The sequence below is a fragment of the Platalea leucorodia genome, assembly GCF_965183815.1.
Source record: "Platalea leucorodia genome assembly, chromosome: W".
NCBI lineage: Eukaryota > Metazoa > Chordata > Aves > Pelecaniformes > Threskiornithidae > Platalea > Platalea leucorodia.
The window spans coordinates 32,332,657-32,355,795 of NC_138859.1; the positions used below are offsets into that span (position 1 = coordinate 32,332,657).

The 23,139-nt window shown below is 43.6% G+C and overlaps 1 protein-coding gene across 1 annotated transcript in view; it reads right to left on the reverse strand.

Moving 5' to 3' along the window:
• LOC309601796 (BDNF/NT-3 growth factors receptor-like) overlaps nucleotides 1-23,139 on the reverse strand; it is a gene marked incomplete at both ends in the record, with an annotated part of 230,630 nt that overhangs the window by 130,721 nt on the left and 76,770 nt on the right. The window lies entirely within an intron of this gene.

Below are 23,139 nucleotides of genomic sequence, written 5' to 3' on the forward strand. Positions count from 1 at the left end.
TGGTTGAGAGCCTCTGGGTGAGGATTAGGGGGGTGGAAAACAAAGGAGATGTCGTAGTGGGAGTCTACTATTGATTGCCCAGCCAGGATGATAGCACTGATGAGTTATTCTATAGGCAAGTAGGAGAAATTTCTGGATCAGTAACCCTTGTCCTTATGGGAGATTTCAACTTCCCAGGCGTCAACTAGGAATACCATACTTCTGTGACGAGCAAGTCTGAGAAATTCTTGAAGTTTGTGGAAGATAATTTCTGTCATAAGAGCTCAGCAAGCTAACTAGGAAAGATGCCCTCCTAGACTTGTTGTTTGTGAATAGAGAAGGACTCGTGGGAGATGGGATGGTAGGTGGCTGTCTTGGCCACAGTGATCATGAAATGGTCGAGTTTAAAATTTTCAGTGTAATGAGAAAAAAGGACAGCAGAATTGCTACTCTGGACTTCAGGAAAGCAAACTTTAAGCTACTCAGGGAGCTATTTAGTAGAGTACCCTGGGAATCTGCTTTTGTGGGCTTAGGAATCATAGAATACCAGGTTGGAAGGGACCTCAAGGATCATCTGGTCCAACCTTTCTAGCACAATCTAGATGAGATGGCCCAGCACCATGTCCAGCTGAGTCTTAAAAGTGTCCAGTGTGGTGGAGTCAACCACTTCCCTGGGGAGGTTATTCCAATGATTGACTGTTCTCACTGTGAAAAATTTTCCTCTCGTGTCCAATCGGAATCTCCCTGGGAGTAACTTGTACCCGTTACCCCTTGTCCTCACCATGTGACTCCTTGTAAAAAGGGAGTCTCCATCTTCTTTGTAGCTCCCCTTTAAGTACTGGTACATGGTGATGAGATCACCTCTAAGCCTCCTTTTCTCAAGGCTGAACAAACCCAGCTCTCTCAGCCTATCCTCATACGGCAGGCTTCCCAGACCCTTGATCATCTTGGTGGCCCTTCTCTGGACCCCCTCCAGCCTGTCCACATCTTTTTTGTATAGCAGGGACCAGAACTGTACACAGTATTCCAGGTGTGGCCTGACAAGTGCTGAGTAGAGTATTTTGTTTTGTTTTGTTTTGTTTTTTATTTTTTTGGCATCAGGGCCCATCGATTTGTAGGTTTCAAGCTCCTGTAATAATTCACGTACTAACTCTTCCTTCACTGATGGTGGGTCTGGGTTTGGATCCTCCTGGCTTTTCGTTCCCAGTGCCTGGGATCCAACAGTGTTGGTAAAGACAGAGGTGAAGAAAGTGTTGAGAACCTCTGCCTTTTCAGCATTGTTGGTGACTGATTCACCTCTACTGTTTAACAGTGGGCCTATGTTTTCCTTCTGTTTCTGCTTGCAATTTACATACATAATGATCTTCCTTAAAAAGCTGATCTGTGTTGGATAAATGCTATTGAGAAGTAGTGTGAACAGTGACTAGGATAATGGACTGAGAGCAAGTGACCAAAAGTCAAATCCAAGCTATCCCAGTCACTGATTTGCTCCATGAACTCAACTACAACATTTCTGTGCATCTTTTCTTCCTCCCTCCTGTGCAGACTTTAAGCCCCTAGGCCCAGAGCTCATTGCTATGTTTTGATACAATCTTGGTTCAGATGTTTCACCCTGCAAATTCTCTCCTGGTAGAATAATAAAGACATAGGTTCCAGAACAAAAAAATAAAAATCCCCCAAAAAACTGTTAGTTATCTCTTACCACAAATCCTACTGTCACAGCACAGGGAAGAAACAAACCTACAGTTGCCTTTCACTGATCCTTATCCAAATAAGTCCTCCTCCACAACACCATGTGGGCTTTGAGAGAAGAGAAGGATGAGGCAGAGGATGTCTCCTCATGAACCTCATGGTCAGGATTTACACTGCTAAAAAGCTATGTTTTGCAGACAGCCTGGGGTATATACATTCAGGTCCTGCACCTCTTCAAAAGCTCCAGGGACTTTAATCTTTTCCCCAAGTACTGCAGTAACTTGGAATCACTCCAAAGACACTGTGAATGCCCCTGTGATTCTTCCAAAACACAGAAGATGATGGATAATATTTTCAAGGAAAAATATTGCACAGCTCAGTACTGAATAAAGTAGTCTGAGTCTCCTGAAGCACAGTTGCTTGTAGCCAAAGTAAAAAGAATGTGCATTTACTCCTGTTTAGCCTTGGTTTGCTTCATTCTGTTCTCAGTTTCATAGACACATGGGCACAAAATGGCTCTCCATTCAATGGAGCAGTCTTCAAAGGGTAAAGAAAGGAATGGAGAAGAATAATGGTATTGCAAGCATGTCTTGGGGAAAAAGGGAAGCTCCCACCCTTTATATTTATAAATGCTACTTCTTACAGCACCTTTTTGACAAAACTAAACACATACTATATCTAACAGGCTAATTCCATCTAAATTACAGCCAAACAGCCCCATCTGAAGGCTCAGTGACTTCCTTATGGGAGAAAGTAAAGAGTTTTACTAAATAATACAATGTCATTATAAACTTAAATAATATGAAATCAATTAGAGACATGAGTCTATAATGGATACCATGTTTAGTTTCTTATTGCCATAATTGCCAGGGGGCACTATTAGCAAGTAAGTGAATAAGACTATTTTCTTCTTTGAAACTCCGTTCCTGCAACTGGAGCTGCTGGGTTTTTCATCCACATGTTCTGGCACACTGTATACTTCCTATTCAGATCCTATTTGTCTGCTACCACTGATGCACCATGAACGTAACTTTCCAAGCTGTGTGAAGAGCAGGACCAGGGAAGTGATTGTCCCCCTATACTCAGCACTGGTGAGGCTGCACCTTGAATACTGTGTTCAGTTTTGGGCCCCTCAGTACAAGAAGGACATTGAGGTGCTGGAGCGTGTCCAGAGGAGGGCAATGAAGCTGGTGAAATGTCTAAAGAACAAGTCTTATGAGGAACGGCTGAGGGAGCTGGGGTTGTTTAGCCTGGAGAAGAGGAGGCTGAGGGGGGACCTTATGGCTCTCTACAACTACCTGAAAGGAGGTTGTAGTGAGGTGGGGGTCGGTCTCTTCTCCCTAGTAACGAGTGATAGGACGAGAGGAAATGGCCTCAAGCTGCGCCAGGGGAGGTTTAGGTTAGACATTAGGAAAAACTTCTTCACCGAAAGGGTGGTCAAGCATTGGAACAGGCTACCCAGGGAAGTGGTTGAGTCCCCATCCCTGGAGGTATTTAAAAGATGGGTAGACTGTGGTGCTTAGGGACATGGTTTAGTGGTGGACTTGGCAGTGCTAGGTTAATGGTTGGACTTGATGATCTCAGAGGTCTTTTCCAACCTAAACAATTCTATGGTTCTATGATTCTAATACTGATAAAACAGAAAGAAATTTTTGACATTCTCTCTGAAAAATATATTAATCCATAGGTACTTGAGAGCTCTTGTGTTTTTAGTCCTGTCAGGACTAGAAAAGAAGATGATGATTGAAAACATGTAAGCAAACATAAAAAGAAAAAAAAACCAACCCAAAACTTTTCCCCAGATATACAGATGAGTTTGCTTATAACAAATGGATACTTACCAAGTCCTGCTAAACAATATATTTCTAATGAACAAAACAAGACAAGTTAGCTTCTCAGAATATCATTTAGTACATCCCAATTTATCAAATTTCAATAGAATACCATCTTTTTCAAGCCCTGTTCAAACCCCTGACATTCACACAAAAATAATTTTCCAGATTCATAAGGGAACCTAAAATTCATTATTCATAATTTTGACTGCATATGTTTTATTGACCAAAAAGTATGTATGTATGTGTGTATATATATCCTGGAAATAAAAATGAAAATAAGTGTAGAATTTTAAGATGACATCTGTTCTAAGAAGAAATAATTCTGTAAATTCACCAGGTATATATGAAAACAATAATGCCTTTGCTCTTTATAGGCTAGGAGTCCAAATAGCTTTATCATCTCACCTTCATTACTGTAGTCTTGCAACGTGCTGTGAGTTAACCCCAACAGGCAGTTAAGTACCACACAACCGCTCGCTTACTGCTCCCCAGTGGGATGGGGAAGAGAATCGGAAGGGTAAAAGTGAGAAAACTCGTGGGTTGAGATAGGGACAGTTTAATAGGTAAAGCAAAAGCTGTGTGCTCAAGCAAAGCAAAATAAGGATTTCGCTCATTACTTCCCATCAGCAGGCAGGTGTTCAGCCATTTCCAGGAAACCAGGGCTCCATCACGTGTAACGGTTACTTGGGAAGACAAATGCCATAACTGAACTTCCCCCCCTTCCTCCTTCTTTCCCCCCAGCTTTTATTGATGAGCACATCATATGGTATGGAATATCCCTTTGGTCCATTGGGGTCAGCTGTCCCAGCTGTGTCCCCTCCCAACTTCTTGTGCACCCCCAGCCTACTTGCTGGCAGGGCAGCGTGAGAAACAGAAAAGCCTTTGATGCTGTGTAAGCACTGCTCAGCAATAGCCAAAACATGGGAGTATTATCATCACAAATCCAAAACATAGCACCATATGAGCTACTATGAAGAAAATGAACTCTATCCCAGCTAAAACCAGTACACAATGAAAGACATTTTGTGATGGCTACGTGAAAATTGAACCATGTAAGGAGAGGCAGCCTTGTTTGCAACTTGTCAAACTATCAAACCTGTATTTTAGTAGCCTATTCAGAAAGGAAATGCTTGGCTGAGAGAATACTCTAAGAAGATTCCAAACAAAAGCATAATTAAGGTATTCTTCTGTATTTGTATGTGACTGCTTATGTTATTTCTCAAAACAGGAAAGCTGTTTTACACGGATGAATGTTTCAGCCCCATTAGTGAAACATTGTTTCTTTTCCTGCAATTAAAATACTGAATCTGGGACCTGCCTTAGGATTTACAATATAACTTCATGAAGTGAGGATAATTATTCAGCATGGGCCAAGTTTACTTAGTCTACACTGAACCAGTTTCCAAATAAGGAAAAAAGTAATAATTAACTATCATTATTTTTTAATGTACTTTTCACTTGCTGTTCTGGAAAACAAATTGCAAAAATGCAATAAGAAGGATCATCACCCATAAAGTGATGATCCCCATGCTGTCTCTCACATAGAAACTCAATTTTTTCAAACTCAACTCAATTTTACAAATCTTGCAGAATCAAATATTTGAAATGCATTGTATCATTGTTTCATATATGAACACACTTTCCTGTCCATAACACAGCCACAGGATTACTGGGGATACGAAGAGAGGGGAAAAGCCCCTTTCATGACTGCCAGTCAGTGTGATATGAAGAAATACATCAGCACAGCTCCCATGTACTTGGATCAGGGCCAAGCCTTCTCCTGTAATAATATGCCTTTATGCCCAAGCCTGACTGTGCTAAGAGTTATTGATGACAACCTTGATTAAACTAGTAATTAAATCCTCCAAAATACTCATATGGTTGGGGGAAAGGTTATGAGAAAGACCAAGCATCAGTTGTGACCTTGAAAGAAAAGTTTTGATTGGATTTTGTCTTGTGAACGGAAGGAGTGGAAACAGAAACTAGCATTCTCCTAATTCCAATTTTATATGTATCCAAGTGAATCTTTCTTCAGGCTTCCTCAAAACTAGCACATTTACAAACTATTCATAAAAAGAAACTGCAAATTCACTTAAAACAACATGAAGTACAGCTAGATGACAACTCAAAAGGTATTTCTTTTTGTGTATTTTAGACTACATAATACATAATTACATATATACATATTTATGTATATATCATAAACATATACTGTTTATTACTGCAAGCAACCAAAGGATGCCTGTGCCACTATGTAGGCTTTCATTAGTATCCGCTGATGTAGAATGGGATTTTCCAGTCTTTGGATCTTTCCTAGGGCTGAAAGGCCTTTGAGCACACTTTCTATCAAGAATATCCTTTTAGCCCTAAAAAAGGAGAAGTTCTTTTAAAAAAGAATCTCTTCACGGAATGGAATGAAATAAATTTATGTCAACAGTGATAATATATATGGCAGGAAAAATCCAAGTAACTCCTGTTTTGTGTTGCTTAAGCACTAAAGGGATGTAGACAGGTAAAATAGGGAGCGGAAAGCCAAACAGTAGATGCAATGTAGGAAGGCATATGATAACATTTTCTTAATTTATCTTACATTTCACTATATCCTCCTTCCAGATGAGTTTTCCCTCCTCAACAGATTCTTCAATTTTTCTTCTAAAGTCTCCTTTCCTACAAATTATCTCCAACAGCTTTCTTTTAGTCAGGCCCAGCTACTACGCTACTTATTGCAATACAAGGAAAACCTCCTCTTTCCATCTTGGCTCATCTAGCAGTCCTACTGCAAATCACTCCCTAGCTATTAACTTACTTCTACAGATATAAGTCATAATTTAGGTTACAGAACTGCTTTTCTGATTTCAGAAAGCCTTTAGTAAACAAATCAACCATGTTAAGTGACTGGACAAATTATTAAACCAAGAATTTTTTAAAAATGTGATCAAACCAAGAGAACTTCAAGAACTCCATCAAACAGCCAAATAATCATCGATTGTAGACATTTCCTCTCAGAGAGATACTGTTCAACAGAGAAAGCTTGTATTGGCTTTGCATGGCAAGGTTTTGGTAGCGGGGGGGGGCTACAGGGGTGGCTTCTGTGAGAAGCTGCTAGAAGCTTCCCTCATGTCCGATTGAGCCAATGATGCCAGACGGCTCCAAGATGGACCTGCCACTGGCCAAAGCTGAGCCAATAAGTGACATTGGTAGCGCCTCTGTGATAACATATTTAAGAAGGGGGAAAAATAAAACTGCTGCAAAACAGCAGCTGGGAGAGAGTAGTGAGAATATGTGAGAGAAACAACTCTGCAGACACCAAGGTCAGTGAAGAAGGAGGGGGAGGAGGTGCTCCAGGCACTGGAGCAGATTCCCCTGCAGCCCATGGTGAAGACCATGGTGAGGCAGGCTGTCCCCCTGCAGTCCATGGAGGTTAACGGTGGAGCAGATATCTACCTGCAGCCCATGGAGAACACCACGCCGGAGCAGGTGGATGTGCCCAAAGGAGGCTGTGACCCTGTGGATAGCCCACACTGGAGCAGGCTCCTGGCAAGACCTGGGATCCATGGAGACAGGAACCCATGCTGGAAGAGGTTTGCTGGCAGGACTTGGGACCCCGTGGGGGACCCATGCTGAAGCAGGCCGTTCCTGAAGGACTGCACCCCGTGGAAAGGAGCCACACTGGAGCAGTTCCTGAAGGACTGCAGCCCATGGGAAGGACCCACGTTGGAAAAGTTCATGGAGGACTGTCGCCTGTGGGAGGGACCCCACGCTGGAGCAGGGGAAGTGCGTGAGGAGGAAGGAGCAGTAGAGACAATGTCCAGGAAGGCTGGATGTTATTCAAGAAGGAAGACTTAAAGGCGCAGGAGCAGGCCGTCCCCATGTGCCGCAAGTCGAGCAGGCGGGGGAGAAGACCAGCCTGGCTGAACAGGGAGCTTTGGCTAGAACTCAGGAAAAAAAGGAGAGCCTACCGCCTTTGGAAGAAGGGGCAGGTGACTCAGGGGGATTACAAGGATGTTGTGAGGATATGCAGGGAGAAGATCAGAAAGGCGAAGGCCCAGCTGGAACTTAAACTGGCCACCGCTGTTAAAGACAACAAAAAAAGTTTTTATAAACATATCAGTGACAAAAGGAGGGCCAGGGAGAATCTCCCTCCTTTGTTGGATGCAGAAGGTAACCTTGCCACGAAGGATGAGGAGAAGGCTGAGGTACTTAATGCCTTCTTTGCCTCAGTCTTTAATAGTCAAGCTAGTCATCCTCGGGTTTTTCAGGCCCCTGAGCTGGGAGATGGAGATAGGATGCAGAGTGAAGCCCCGGTTGTCAAAGAGGTGGCAGTCACTGACCTGCTCCTCCACCTGGATGCACACAAGTCCATGGGGCCAGATGGGATCCACCCAAGGGTACTGAGGGAGCTGGCAGAGGAGCTGGCCAAGCCACTTTCCATTATTTATCAGCAGTCCTGGTCAACCGGGGAGGTCCCGGATGACTGGAAGCTAGCAAACGTGACGCCCCTCTACAAGAAGGATCAGAAGGAGGATCCGGGGAACTACAGGCCTGTCAGCCTGACCTCGGTGCCGGGAAAGGTCATGGAGCAGATCATCTTGAGTGCCATTATGCAGCAAGTGCGGGACAACCGAGGGATCGGGCCCAGCCAGCATGGGTTTATGAAAGGGAGATCCTGTTTCACTAACCTGGTCTCCTTCTATGACAAGGTGACCCGCTTAGTGGATGAGGGGAAGGCTGTGGATGTTGTCTACTTGGACTTTAGTAAGGCCTTTGGCATGTTTTCCCACTGCTGTCTGGCAGAAAAGGACCTGGGGGTGTTGGTTGACAGCCGCCTGAACATGAGCCAGCAGTGTGCCCAGGTGGTCAAGAGGGCCAATGGCATCCTGGCCTATATCAAGAATAGTGTGGCCAGCAGGACCAGGGAGGTGATAGTGCCCCTGTACTCGGCACTGGTGAGGCCGCACCTCGAGTACTGTGTTCGGTTTTGGGCCCCTCAGTACAAGAAGGACACTGAGGTGCTGGAGCGTGTCCAGAGGAGGGCAACGAAGTTGGTGAAGAGTCTGGAGCACAAGTCTTATGAGGAGCAGCTGAGGGAACTGGGGTTGTTTAGTCTGGAGAAGAGGAGGCTGAGGGGAGACCTTATTGCTCTCTACAACTACCTGAAAGGAGGTTGTAGTGAGGTGGGGGTCAGTCTCTTCTCCCTAGTAACAAGTGATAGGACGAGAGGAAACGGCCTCAAGCTGCGCCAGGGGAGGTTTAGGTTAGACATTAGGAAAAACTTCTTCACCGAAAGGGTGGTCAAGCATTGGAACAGGCTGCCCAGGGAAGTGGTTGAGTCTCCATCCCTGGAGGTATTTAAAGAATGGATAGATGTGGTGCTCGAGGACATTGTATAGATGGACTTGGCAGTGTTAGGTTAATGGTTGGACTCGATGATCTTAAGGGTCTTTTCCAACCTTGATGATTCTATGATTCTATGATTCTAATGTGTGATGAACTGACTGCAACTCCCATTCTCTGTCCCCTTGCACCGCTTGGGGGGGGAAGAGGTAGAGAAATCGGGAGTGAAGTTGAGCCTGGGAAGAAGGGAGGGGTGGGGGGAAGGTGTTTTAAGCTTTGGTTTTATTTCTCATTACCCTACTCTGATTGGATTGGCAATAAATTAAACTTATTTCCCCAAGTGGAGTCTGTTTTGCCTGTGATGGTAATTGGTGAGTGATCTCTCCCTGTCCCATGAGCTTTTCGTTATATTTTCTCTCCCCTGTCCAGCTGAGGAGGGAGGATGATAGAGCGGTTTGGTGGGCACCTGGTGTCCAGCCAAGGTCAACCCACTACAAAGGTATACGAATGAGGTGCAAATACAAAAAGATTTTTCAGTTCACCATCTGCTACAGGAAGGAATAAATGCAGCAACTTCTGCCCCACATTGCCACACTGGCAGAAGTCTCTAGGTTGTATCTGCATAAATGAATGCTCAACGGTATCACAGATAGTAAAAGTATGTGTTCATGTGTGTAAGAAACAGGCTATTTTAAAAATGTCCATGTGATTAGTTTCCCTTCTAATTGCCTCTATCATTACCAATATTTCCACTTTCTCTAGATTAGAAATCTTCCTTAGAAACCACTGCTTTAGTAAGGGATACTTCTAACGCCCTCTTTTTCAAGGACAATATAGTAAGATTGACAACAGTGAGAATTACTACTACTGATATAAAATTCAGGTTTTTCTATATTGATAGGATATCAAAAAACACTAGAGCAACACTGCTACTAAATGTAATGATTTGTGAATTCATGCAGTAAACTAAAATGTTGACAAAGTACACAGGTGATTAAAAATTCTATCCTGCAAAATCTCAGTCAAAAAGAGATTATCCCTTTTGGCCTAAACTCTGAAATATAACACTTCTGCTCATCATAGATATTTATATATTTGTACCCTAGCAAAAAAAATCTAAAAAAGATTAAAACATCATAGGTAAGGAACAAGCAAGCTAGGGAATGATAAGGACATTCATTTAAGAAAGAGAGAAAGATGAGCTATTACAGTGACAGACTACACATCAAAGAAAATCTGAAAACCTACACTATAACAAAACCAGAAACTGATGCATCTTACATGTTAGTACAAAATTGCAGTAAGACCACACAGTAAGTTTCACAAGATTCTGGGGATGAACAATTTTAAATCAGAAAAATTATATGGTGCTATAAGGACAGAGAAGAATAATTCATAATGTTCTTATTCGGTTTACATTTTCCCCCTACATTTGTCTGATTCATAAAATACAAGTAATGAACAATGAAGTGTTTCAGTATCATGAACTGGACAGTGTCTAAATGCAGTATCCACTGGTCTATAAAAACTGAGAATTAATTGTTTCTGATAAAAACAGAAAAAGAAGATTCCAAAATCAAAAGACCATTATTAAAATATCTTGTTCCCTTTACATTTCAAAGACACCACTTCTGGTTACGTAGTTTTGTTCAGTCCCACAGCTCTTGTATAGATTCTATATGAAATCAAGGAGGAATAAAATGCAGTGGGGCACTCCTCTGTAAAAACAGTTTACAATCTTGGCTATAACTACTAGAGCCACCTAAAGTTAGAGAGGACCCATAATGATTTTTTAAAATTAGCTGCCTATAACCCTATACATGTCTAATACAGATGGAGTAGCAGTATGGTACCTAAATTTACAGACCAGGGGCAAAATTATCCTCTTCCATGCATGCTACAAATATCACATCTGTGGAGTTGATCACAGTGCTTGTTCTGCACTGACCTGGAGCTCCTGTTCCCATCAGTGGCATTTCCAGTGCTGAAAAAGCCATATGATGCTGCTGCCAGATTAGGGGAAATAAGTTTGCTCTCACTGCTGTCTGAACCCTGCAGTACCCAGCACCACAACACAGCTTGCCATTCTTCTCATAGAATCATAGAATACCAGGTTGGAAGGGACCTCAAGGATCATCTGGTCCAACCTTTCTAGCACAATCTAGATGAGATGGCCCAGCACCATGTCCAGCTGAGTCTTAAAAGTGTCCAGTGTGGTGGAGTCAACCACTTCCCTGGGGAGGTTATTCCAATGATTGACTGTTCTCACTGTGAAAAATTTTCCTCTCGTGTCCAATCGGAATCTCCCTGGGAGTAACTTGTACCCGTTACCCCTTGTCCTCACCATGTGACTCCTTGTAAAAAGGGAGTCTCCATCTTCTTTGTAGCTCCCCTTTAAGTACTGGTACATGGTGATGAGATCACCTCTAAGCCTCCTTTTCTCAAGGCTGAACAAACCCAGCTCTCTCAGCCTATCCTCATACGGCAGGCTTCCCAGACCCTTGATCATCTTGGTGGCCCTTCTCTGGACCCCCTCCAGCCTGTCCACATCTTCTTTTTTGTATAACGGGGACCAGAACTGTACACAGTATTCCAGGTGTGGCCTGACAAGTGCCGAGTAGAGTGGGATAAGGGCTTCTTTATCTCTGCTGGTGATGCCCTTTTTGATGCAACCCAGCATCCTATTGGCCTTCTTGGCCGCAGCAGCACACTGTTCACTCATATGGAGCTTCCTGTCCACCAGGACCCCCAGGTCCCTCTCCATGGAGCTGCTCTCCAGCCAGGTGGATCCCAGTCTGAGCTGCACTCCTGGATTATGTTTTCCCAGGTGCAAGACCTTACACTTGTCCCTGTTAAACTTCATAAGGTTCCTGTTAGCCCCCTCTTCCAGCCTATCCAGATCTTCCTGCAGGGTGGCTCTCCCTTCCAGAGTGTCTACTTCCCCACTCAGTTTGGTATCATCATCTGCAAACTTCATCAAGCTACACTTGATCCCGTCATCCAGATCACTTATGAAGATATTGAATAGCGTTGGGCCCAATATCGATCCCTGGGGGACCCCACTTGTGACAGGTTGCCAGTTTGAAAAAGACCTATTTGCCACCACCCTTTGGGTGCGGCCCACCAGCCAATTCCTCACCCACCGCACAGACCACTTGTCTAGGCCATAACACATCAATTTCTCCAGGAGGAGGCCGTGGGGAACCGTCTCGAAAGCCTTGGAGAAGTCCAGGTAGACAACGTCCACCGCTCGCCCCATGTCAACCGAGCAGGTCACTTTATCATAGAAGGCCACCAGATTTGTCAGGCACGATCTGCCCTTGGTGAAGCCGTGTTGGCTTTTCCCAATCACGTGCTTCATTTGACTCATGAGGGCCCCCAGGAGGATCCGTTCCATAACTTTCCCGGGGACTGAAGTAAAATGAGGGGCCTATAATTACCCAGATCCTTGAGCCCTTCTTGCAGATAGGGGTAACATTCGCCTTCCTCCAGTCCTCTGGGACATCCCCCGATCTCCATGACTTCTCAAAGATTATAGAGAGTGGCCCCACAATGACATCAGCCAGCTCTCTCAACACCCTCGGGTGGATGGCGTCAGGGCCCATCGATTTGTAGGGGTCAAGCTCCTGTAATAATTCACATACTAATCCCTTCTTCACTGATGGTGGGTCTATGTTTGGATCCTCATGGATTTTCGTTCCCAACGCCTGGGATCCAACAGTGTTGGTAAAGACAGAGGTGAAGAAAGTGTTGAGAACCTCTGCCTTTTCAGCATTGTTGGTGACTGATTCACCTCTACTGTTTAACAGTGGGCCTATGTTTTCCTTCTGTTTCTGCTTGCAACTTACATACCTGAAGAACCCTTTCTTGGGTTTTTTTGACACCTCTGGCCAGTTCCAATTCAAGCTGAGCTTTTGCTTTTCTAACTGCATCTCTGCACACTCTGGCAATGCCCTTGTAGTTCTCAGTGGATAATCTTCCACTCCTCCATCTCTGGTACGCATCTCTCTTGGTTTTAAGCAGACCCAGGAGCTCGTGGTTGAGCCAAGGGGGCCTCTTGCTCCGCTTACTTCCCTTTCTTTTATAGGGGATAAACTGGCTTTGTGCTTCCAAGAGAGCATTCTTGAAGAACTCCCAGCACTCGCTAGAGCTCCTTTATCCTCCATGGAAGCTTCCCACGGAATCCCTCCCAACTGAGCTCTGAGCGAGCTGAAGTTTGCTCTTCTAAAATCTAGAACCCTTGTCTCGGTGCTAACCTTCAGCATGCTCAGCCGGATCCCAAACTCCACAATATTGTGATCACTGCAGCCAAGGTTGTTACTGACCAAGATATTACAAAGCAGGTTTTCTTGGTTTGTGAATAGCAGGTCCAGCAGTGCCTCCTTCCTGGTTGGCTCATCTAACATTTGTAATTTCTGATTTAACGAAGCTGATTCACAGTTGTAATCAGCTGTTTCTACATATACAATTATTTGCACATAGTGGGTGGGAGAGCCCTCATTTTTTGCTTCAGTCATGATTTTAATTGTACATATTGCACACACAGAAAGTCAGTGTCCTTGAGACATCCGTGTTTCACTATTATGAGAAAGGCTGGCTGCTACCCATGTTTGTTACTGTATTCTTAGATATGTTTACATTGAGTCTTGTAACCAGATGTGAATAGCACAGGTTAGATTAAGTAAAACTTTGCCAACAGAGCTGTCCTGGCTATGAGCCAGACTATCACTGCACTGTTTACAGAGCTTTGCAGAATAAACTTTATCATCTCCCTGCATTTTGTTCCTGCAGTGGCTATGGCACAAGAAACTCAGTTCCTGGCCCTGCCTGTCTGATTTTCAGTGCCACTGGTCTGAATCCAAGCTGCAGTTTCTTTTTTTTTTTTTTTTGGGGGGGGGGTGGTGGTGGTGGTGGTGAACTGACCACAGGCATGCAGGAACTCATGACTACATGGACACACTGAGGGGAACAGCAAAACATAGGTGAGAGCAAGACACTTACTAGCTAAAGAGCAGGAAATTCATCACAACAGATCTTCCCCTGGTCCCATGATAACATCTGATATTATTTTGAAACATACATGCTGTCTTGCATCACATTTCACACTAACAAACCAACTTCATAGCCATATAATTCCACTGACTGCAAGAGCTTGATTGGCAGCAGTTAGAGAGGAGAAAAAAGCCAGCCTCCCGATCTTATGCTGTGCAACGGCTCAAAGCAACTCCTGACACCAGTTAGACAGTTCTAGTGACTGGCCTAGGTCTGACAACCTTTGCAAGATACCTGTAAAGGATGCAATCCCAATACTAGCCTGAGCTGGAACAAACTCTTATACTGTTATGCTGGGACACATCATCTGGCCTTTCTCTGACTTAAGAGTTCATCAGAGCTGATATCCTCTACTGCTCTTGATCTTCCTCCCCACTGTTGTTTCCCTTTGTTTCATTGGATAATGTTGGCAATTCTCTCCTTTTTTCCTTCTCTTTTGCCCTTCTCCATCATGTTAGGGGGTGCCCTTGTAAGGCCAGGTTGGGATCACCTCCATCATCACAGGTGGACAAGAACTAACACTACGCCTGTTTCTGCCATCCTTCCAACTGACAGAAATTAGTTCTGTCTTCCCCACCTTAATTAAATATTGCATCTTCAGTCCTAGCAACTTTTCCACAACTTTTAGTTCCCATCTTAATCCCCTCCTCCTCTTCTCTTTCTACTCAGAATATAATTGATACTTCCAGTGGGAAATTGGAAAAGGGTGTGATTTTTCCCTTCTTTGGCTTGCTTTCCTTTAGCTGTATGACAGTTTTCTCCTTAACTATGCTACAATCTTCTCCTTTTTTCCTCTATCAAAGTTTAAGAAGTTTCCTACCTGCTCACCTCATCTAGTCTCCTCACTTGCCCCAAAGATCTCCCCTCCTAGTTTCCCTTACCTCTGTTTTCACCCCCTCACTTGCTCCTCTCCATGAGCTCTCACTAATCCCAAATTTTCCCCAAAATGAAGGTAGGCTTTGATCTTGCCTTTTTTAAAAAAAAACCTCATCTGTCTCTCAAACTATTACCTATATTTTTCATTAAGCTCACTGAATGAACTGCAAGAGGTTCATCTGGTCTTATTCTTGGACTACCATCCCTCTGGCTACAATCTTCCTGGTCTAGATCCAGGACCTTACTCAGTGTATACTTACCCATGACTACATTTCCTATTACACTTATGTAACATATCATTCACCTTCCATGCTAAGAGTTTTGCATGACTTGTGATTTAGAGCTATTTTTCCAATCTAAACTGCCACACACTATTCTTCTTTCCGAATTGATCCTTGAATTCCTTATAGTCAGTCACAGAAAGAAGAAAAGAAAATGTAATTTTTCCTGCAAACTGAGAGTTGAGGTGATGCTAATACAAGGAATCTCCATTCACCTGTACTACTTACTGCTGAAGACAGACTAAAATCTATAAAAAGACCTACTATTTAAAAAGAAGCATTTCCATAACACTGCTCACTGCCCTGGATGCACTTTCAGGATTTTAACAGAGATGGAAGGTTATCAGTAATCAAATGGAATGGAATGAGTTGGAAAAAAATGGGGTATCTAACTTTAAAGTACCTAATTAAAATTTAAGTAAACTTAGGGACTAGAAGCAGTTGGAAGAGACACTGGGAAACTCTCAGATGCTCTATGCCTTGTAGTTACAAGACAAGTAATAAAAGACAGGCATGAATTTTGTGTGCACAAAATATGGGAGCTCAGTGGCAAAGAGATCACTGGTCCAAGGCCAGCTGGTGTATGCAATAATGCATACAAATATAATTTTTGTACACATAGCAGCCAGTGAGAACAATGCTTTGCTTTATGCAATCAAGAGCATCTGTTTGTGGAAGCATAGCTTGTAATTAGCAAAAGTGGCATCCTGGCTTCTGGGAGTAAATCAAGGTTTGCAAAAGTTGCCATTATTGTGGTATCTAAGCTCTTAAATGCCATGCAATGTCATTGCGATTAATAATGAATGTATATCATGGCATAAACACTTTTCAAAGTACACAGATGGGTCACAGCCAATTGTATAAAAGACTGTAAACACATGGTAAGAATTCCTCTTCCTTTTGGCACCATGAGGGTAAGACTCAGCCCAGAGCTGCCGTGGGCAACACCAGCATGCTCTGGATTGCTGCCACAGAGGAAAGGGATGGGAAGGCAGAATGGGGCAGCCTCATCCTTCTCTCAGGAACAGTGACTGCCCACAATTCAAATATGGCATCTTTGGGCCTGAACTGTACAACTGGACAGATGCTTCCAGTCCCTGTAGGTCCTACAGGATCACACACTCTGACCTGAGCTCAGGAACTGTCCTAACATACCAAAGGAAAATCAGGGATTCAAACTATTGCAGGTCTTTCAATGGCCTCAGGACACTATGGTCCAACACCTTGAAAGTATAAATACTCCTCAGTTCCTCTGTAGATTTGTGATCATGCTCCTCTTGTGCAGGCTACATGTCCTGTAGCATGTATCATGTGTGAGACAAATGTATAGGCTACTTTTCTGAGGAGTGAAAGGAAAAATGTTTCCTCCAATTCCCCTGCACTCATGCTAGATTATCTGGTGAATTAAGGGAGGATTTTACCCTAAATCGAGTGCAAGAAATTCCAAACTACTGCTTTGCTAAAATAAAGCCAGGTGTACTCTTCTTCACAAGAGCAACAGAAGGCTTAAGAGACAAAAAGAAGGAAAGTTTCTCTGCTTTGCCAACCTTCCTGTGTGCAACAGGCATATCTAAGAACACAAGAACAGCCATGCCGGTTCAACCAAATGACCATCCAGTGCCCTGCCTCTGACAGTGGCCAAAAGTATGTGCCTGAGGAATCATGTAAGTACAGAGCAAGCACATAGTGACATTTATCCAGAATACCCCTCTGAGCTGTGCAGCCCAAAGACTTCATGAGCCAGAGGTGATGTCTTTGCGCTTAATAGCTGTACCACTCAAACTCACAGCTCCTGGGAAGCGGGCAGGGAATAGACCCTGTGCCGTTCACCTGGCTCACAACCTGCTCTCTGCCTGCACTCAAAGGACCCTTGGGGTGTACTGTACCCATGGCAGGTTGCATGAATACTTCTGATGGCAGCAGAATAGCCTGTATTAATGTTTGCCCAAAACACGCAGGGAAAAATCAGTGCAACAGGAGCTGCACTGCACAAGCTTCAGACACCGTGAGAAGTAGTTACATCACCTGCCTAGCTGACAAGCTGACACTCAGAAGCATGGAAAGAGGGAAATGTAGCAGGAGAGGCTATCTACTGCTCTCCAAAGTGAATTAAAGCTGTGAGAGCTCATGGGAAGCCCCCAAGATGATGGCACTGGACAGAAATACTTAGTTGATGGTAGCTGAAAACACAGAAGTTGACTACATGTTTTAATTTGACCCTCAAGTAGCTACAGTGCAAGAGACGTTCAACAAATGAACAACTGGATCACAGCCAGCTGAAGACTTTTAAAACATGGGCTGCTTTTAGAATATATCTCCACATGTCATGGGAAAAGGATGGATAACAGTGGAGGTGTCCTGGTTTCAGCTGGGATAGAGTTAATTTTCTTCTTAGTAGCTGGTATAGTGCTGTGTTTTGGATTTAGTATGAGAAGAATGATGATAACACACTGATGTTTTAGTTGTTGCTAAGTAGAGTTTATACTAGTCAAGGACTTTTCAGCTTCCCATGCTCTGCCAGCTGCACAAGAAGCTGGGAGGGAGCATAGCCAGGACAGCTGACCCAGACTGGCCAAAGGGCTATTCCGTACCATATGACATCATGCTCAGTATATAAGCTGGGGGAAGAAGAAGGAAGGGGGGGACGTTTGGAGTGATGGCATTTGTCTTCCCAAGTAACCGTTACATGTGATGGAGCCCTGCTTTCCTGGGGATGGCTGAACACCGGCCTGCCAATGGGAAGTAGCGAATGAATTCCTTGGTTTGCTTTGCTTGTGTGTGCAGCTTTTGCTTTCCCTATTAAACTGTCTTTATCTCAACCCACGAGTTTTCTCACTTTTACTCTTCCGATTCTCTTCCCCATCCCACCAGGGGGGAGTGAGCGAGCAGCTGTGTGGTGCTTAGTTGCTGGCTGGGGTTAAACCACTACAGGAGGTCTAGAGATTGTAGAAGAAAACTTTAAGAGAACATTACAATGACCCTCTCCAAATATATTGAAGGAAGCCTAGATATTTTGGTTCAGACAGTGTGGAAAAGGAAATATTTCTGTGGGAGGCATTCCTGCTGCTGCCTATTGCTACAAATCACAGAAATGTAACTTTTTGAAAGGACACAAACATAGATGGACTAGGCCACAACACTTTCTTGGAAGGCCTTGGGTATCACAGCTTTCAGCCGCAGCCATCAGCTCATGTGTCTGAGCACTCCCAGGTGAAAGAGGGCTCTAGTAAATCAATTCACTGATTTTAAGAATATTTCTCTCCAAAGTTCAATTACTGACAGTGTCTTCTGACCGGAACCAAAGTTAAAATTTCTCCTCCTTTAAAAGGCCATATAGGGTATGTCTCTGTATTGGGGCTGGCCCTGTCAAATCTGGGAACAAGTGTTGGATCCATGAACATAGGCATTCCTCATTACTGTTATGAATGAACTCCTCTAGTTGCAGAAGTTTCCATATACACTCTGCAGGCATTTATATACAGTCTATCTGATTTCCAAATTTGCAACCAGCTGTACCATTAAGTATGGTTTACACTGCACACCACAGCATCTGAGCACCTCACAGTTGTAGCAGTATTATAAGGTTAAGCAATTAACAGAAAGCAAAATGCTATTATTTCTTTTCCAATGATGGGGAAACTGAAGCATGGAACAAGTAAAAGATCTGTGATCTTGGACCATGAAAAGTTATGGCAATGCAAATATTGGGCCCAGCTGCGCTAAGTGCCACAACCGTGGCTATCTTCTTCCCTCCTGGTACTCCATGAGGATGACGCATTTAAAATACAAAAACAACCTGAGGGAAAAGGTTCAATTCTGAGTTCTCAGATGTGCCAGCTCTGTATTATTATACAGCTAATTTTCAGAGCGGGCAAGAAGGAAAGGGACTGATGGAAGGAGGAGGACAAAGCTGCTCCCCAGGTTGTAGGGAGATGATAAACGTGCATCAGTGTGTATGAAAAAGAGGGGCCATTCATTCAAATAAAACAATCTTATTTGAATTTTTGACCAGAATTGAAACAAAATCTGAAGTGTTCTTTTTTTTAAGACATTCAAACAGCTTGGCTACCTTTGATCTTCATTTATTCTTAATTCCTGTGAATTTTTGTACTTCCTGATTTCTTCCTAAGCAGCAACAGCACTGCTACAACAACGGCTTTACAGCATTTCTTGTTCATTCAGAAAAAAGAAGTACCATAGAACTTGCAAAAAAAAAAAATAAATCTATTTTTTTATGTTCTTTTCCAAACATCCAGATCTAAGGAGTGTAATGCTATGAGAATGTATATACTATGAAAACAAAGGCATTTTCAGATGCATTAAAGGAAGCTCTTGATAAAAGCCTACTAATGGGTGGTTTTGCAAAAATTGGACAAGAATTGCCATATATGGTATAACCCAACTTCAACCAGAATCCAGGATATCACAAACAAAATGTTTTAGTTTTGTTACTGGTGGTGAACTGGTGAACTGATTTGCTTGTCTTCTTTATCTGCAAAAGTACTATATTACTGTAATTTCAAAAGGTGTGAAATGAACATATCCCAAGCTGTCCCCTCATCTTAGATATACAAAATGAAGAGAGAAGCCAAAAGAGAGGGTAAATTATTTTTATACAAGTCTTCAACACATCTCAATAAGAGACAGATGCAAATGTACAGCAAATGTACTGGAAGCCCCCAGAGCACCAGGTGCTCCCTATTGTGTAAATTGGACTCTCTTCTGCTCAAGTAGTCATGGAAAGAAGACAATGGGGGTATGTGAGCTCTGTGGCAGTCACTGCAGCTGTTCAGCTGCAGTGCAAGTGCTTCCAGGTATGGCCAGCTCTGACTGATACAGCATAGTTCAGACTACAACTACCTGCTCCACATCTCTTTCTAGGGAGACTAGTTACTTTTAGTTCTGAACTCCAGCCATGCTCAAGCTCTTTAAGCATGGAAGGAAAATTTTCCCTTCTTAGTACACAGTAACATGAAAAATACCATTGAGTGTCAGTTTTACTGCTCCAGTTATCAAGTGACTACTTTTTGTTTTTTTCTAAAATATTGTTTGAGGAAGGGTGGGGGAATGTCGGCGAGGAGCACAGCGGCGGCAATGGTAAGTTCCGCGGCTGAGCGCGTGTTGAGGAGGAAAGGGGGGATCCCGGAGCCAGGGAAACTCGCGGACGTGCCGAGAGACCAGCCGGGAGCCGGCAGCTCTCGCGAGCGGGGGTGACGCGGCGGAGGCGTTGCCAGGAGCAACCGCGGGAGATTTAAAGGGCCCCTAGGGAACACAGCACGTCAGTTTGCGTGGCAGTTCGCGCAGGCAGGGCCCTGCCACTTCAAACGGAGGCTGCAACCCACTTACAAGGAGCTGAGAACAGCAGGAGCCATGGTATCCACCCGGCAAAAAGCTGTGCTCTCAGGTCCCTCGCAGCCCCTCCAGCTGCAAGAACTGATGCAGCCACCCAAACAGAGCCTTCAAGGGAACATGCAGCTGTCCAGGTTGCAGGGAGTGCCCGAGTTTCATGTCAGTATGTGATGGCAGCAGTGAGCTCACCTGTGGGAGATGTGCCCAAGTAAAGGAGCTGCTCAGCCTGGTGACGGAGCTTCAAGAGGAGGTGTCCAGGCTGAGGAGTATCAGGGAGTCAGAGAAGGAGATTGACTGGTGGACCCCCTACCCTCTCGCCATCAGGCAGAAGGAGACCCAGGAGATGGGTGAGAATGGAAGCAGGTTACTGCTTGGGGCGGCAGGCGAATCTACTCTCAGCCTGCCTCACCTTCCCAGGTGCCTGTACACAACAGGTATGAGGGCAACTGCAAAGCTCACGCATGACTGTAAACTTTGGAGAAGTTTGAGGTTCATTTCAGGGACAACTGAACATCGTTCCTTTCTGATGAAACATTCAGGGGTTATTTGTAGCTCTCAGTGACATTTCACCATTACCACGCATACCATGCCAGTGATAAGTTTTTGAAGGAGTGTACTCGAACAGGGAAGTCATTTTACTGCTTTTGCTAACCATCACTGGTCAAATTAACAGGAAAAAATAAACTCCATATGTGCAGTTACTGCCTTTTCATAATTTCAGCTAGTTATTCCCCCAAAAAAGCATCCTTACTCAAATATGATCTAGATGGCCAATTCCGCAACAGAAAACTACTGAAGTCAAACTTACTGATAATGCAAGACCATTATTTTTGTGAGAGAAGTTCTAATTGAAGATACTGAAAAACAACCACCATGTAAGGAGCTACCCAGAAGGTAACTTATTATGTTACCATGAAAAATACAGTTTTGTTCATTCTCCCTCAGGATAGAGGTTACTTCCTAGTTCTTCTAACAATGCTGTCTTGAAATCTGTAACACAAATTTTGAAAAACCTAACAAGCGTTCAACTTTAAAGCCCAAATGTCAGACAGTTCCTATCATTGCTCTCATTTAGCTTCATTTCCTTCAGGTCTTTAAATGCAATTCAGAAAGCTTCAGCCACAAAGAAAATTTCCACTGAGCTGCTGTTCAGTTCTAGACAGTTTTTTCTAGTCTTTGGCCAAAACTCTCCAGCTCTATCCCAAAGGCTCCATGTTGCTTTTCAGGATATTTCACAATGCCTGTCCTCTTAATGCTACCCCAAAGACCAGAGGCTGTGTCATATTAGAAGGAGGTGAGAGAAAAGGAGGTTACCATCCTAGTGAGCTAATCTGTACTATCTACTATCTACATTTCTACTCTGTTCAAATCTCATCTGTTCTAAGAACTCTCTTCTACACAGAATATACAAATACCAAATATACAGTAGATATCTCTGAAAAGAGCACTGTCAAGAACAAGTCAGAATCATCAAAATATACAACTATGGGGAAAAAACTTCTGTGGTACTATATCATAAGCATGAGTAAGAGGAAGGACATAAGGTTAACAGGAACCTACCAAAAATAACTTACCACTCTCTCCACAGATCCTCAACTACATATCTTAAGATCAAAAGCTCATCTCCTTTAGCACACAGAAAAGCACCTTGTGGGCCTCTCAACAAGATAACAAGGTGGGGGTCTTTTTTCTTTTGGGTTGGGGGGGAGGCTGTTGGGTTTTTTAAATACAGTTCCACCAACATCTCTAAACACAGACTGATGAGATCAGTACAATAATACCATACTGGAGTTGTTACAGGTACCTCTGTGTTACCTGTACCTCCATCTTGCTGTAAATAAATAAATAAATAAATAAACAGCTGACAGTTCTCCTTCCACAGGGTCTTGAGCACTTGCCACTCTTTCCAGCTGCCATTTCCCAAGACACACACACAGGCTCAAGAAAATGTATCTGTGAGAAAGAACCAGTGTGACAGGATGCACTGCACATTCCCCTCTTGCCATTGAATATGTGTATTGGGTTTAATTGGGTTTAATTGGTAGTTAATTGGTAGTGGAGGAGGCAGCAGGGATGGCTTCTGTGAAACACATATTTAAAAATTATCATTAAAATATACATTATCACACAATCTTCACAAACTTCACTTACATCAACAAAAAGAATTTCCCACACCAAAATCAGAAGAACATCATCGCAACACCAACAAAAGTGGACAATTTACACACACTCCACCCCTTGTCCCTTCACCACAATTACAACAACAAAAATTCCCCACAATTATTCTGCTCTCTGGCAATGTCCAGTCCATGTTTTGCCCGTTGCCTCTCCCAATTACTGTCCCTACCTTGAATTCCTGGAGCTCCAGAACAAACTGTGGTGGGTTAACTTTGGCTAGCTGCCAGGTGCCCACCAAGCTGCTCTATCAGCTCAACTTGGGGAAGATTAATTTAATTTATTGCCAATTAATAACTGAGTAGGATAGTGAGAAATAAAAACAAAACTAAAAACAACTTCCCCCCCAGCCCCCTTTCTTCCCAGGCTCAGCTTAACTCATGAAACTTCTACACCCTCCCTCCCCAGCCCCCAAGCAGTGCAAGGGGATGGGGAATGGGAGTTGCAGTCAGTTCATAACATTTCATCTCTGCTGATCCTTCCTTCTCCTTTCTCTTGGCTTTTATTACTGAAGACAATATCATATGGTATGGAATATTGCTTTGGACAGTTTGGGTCAGCTGTCC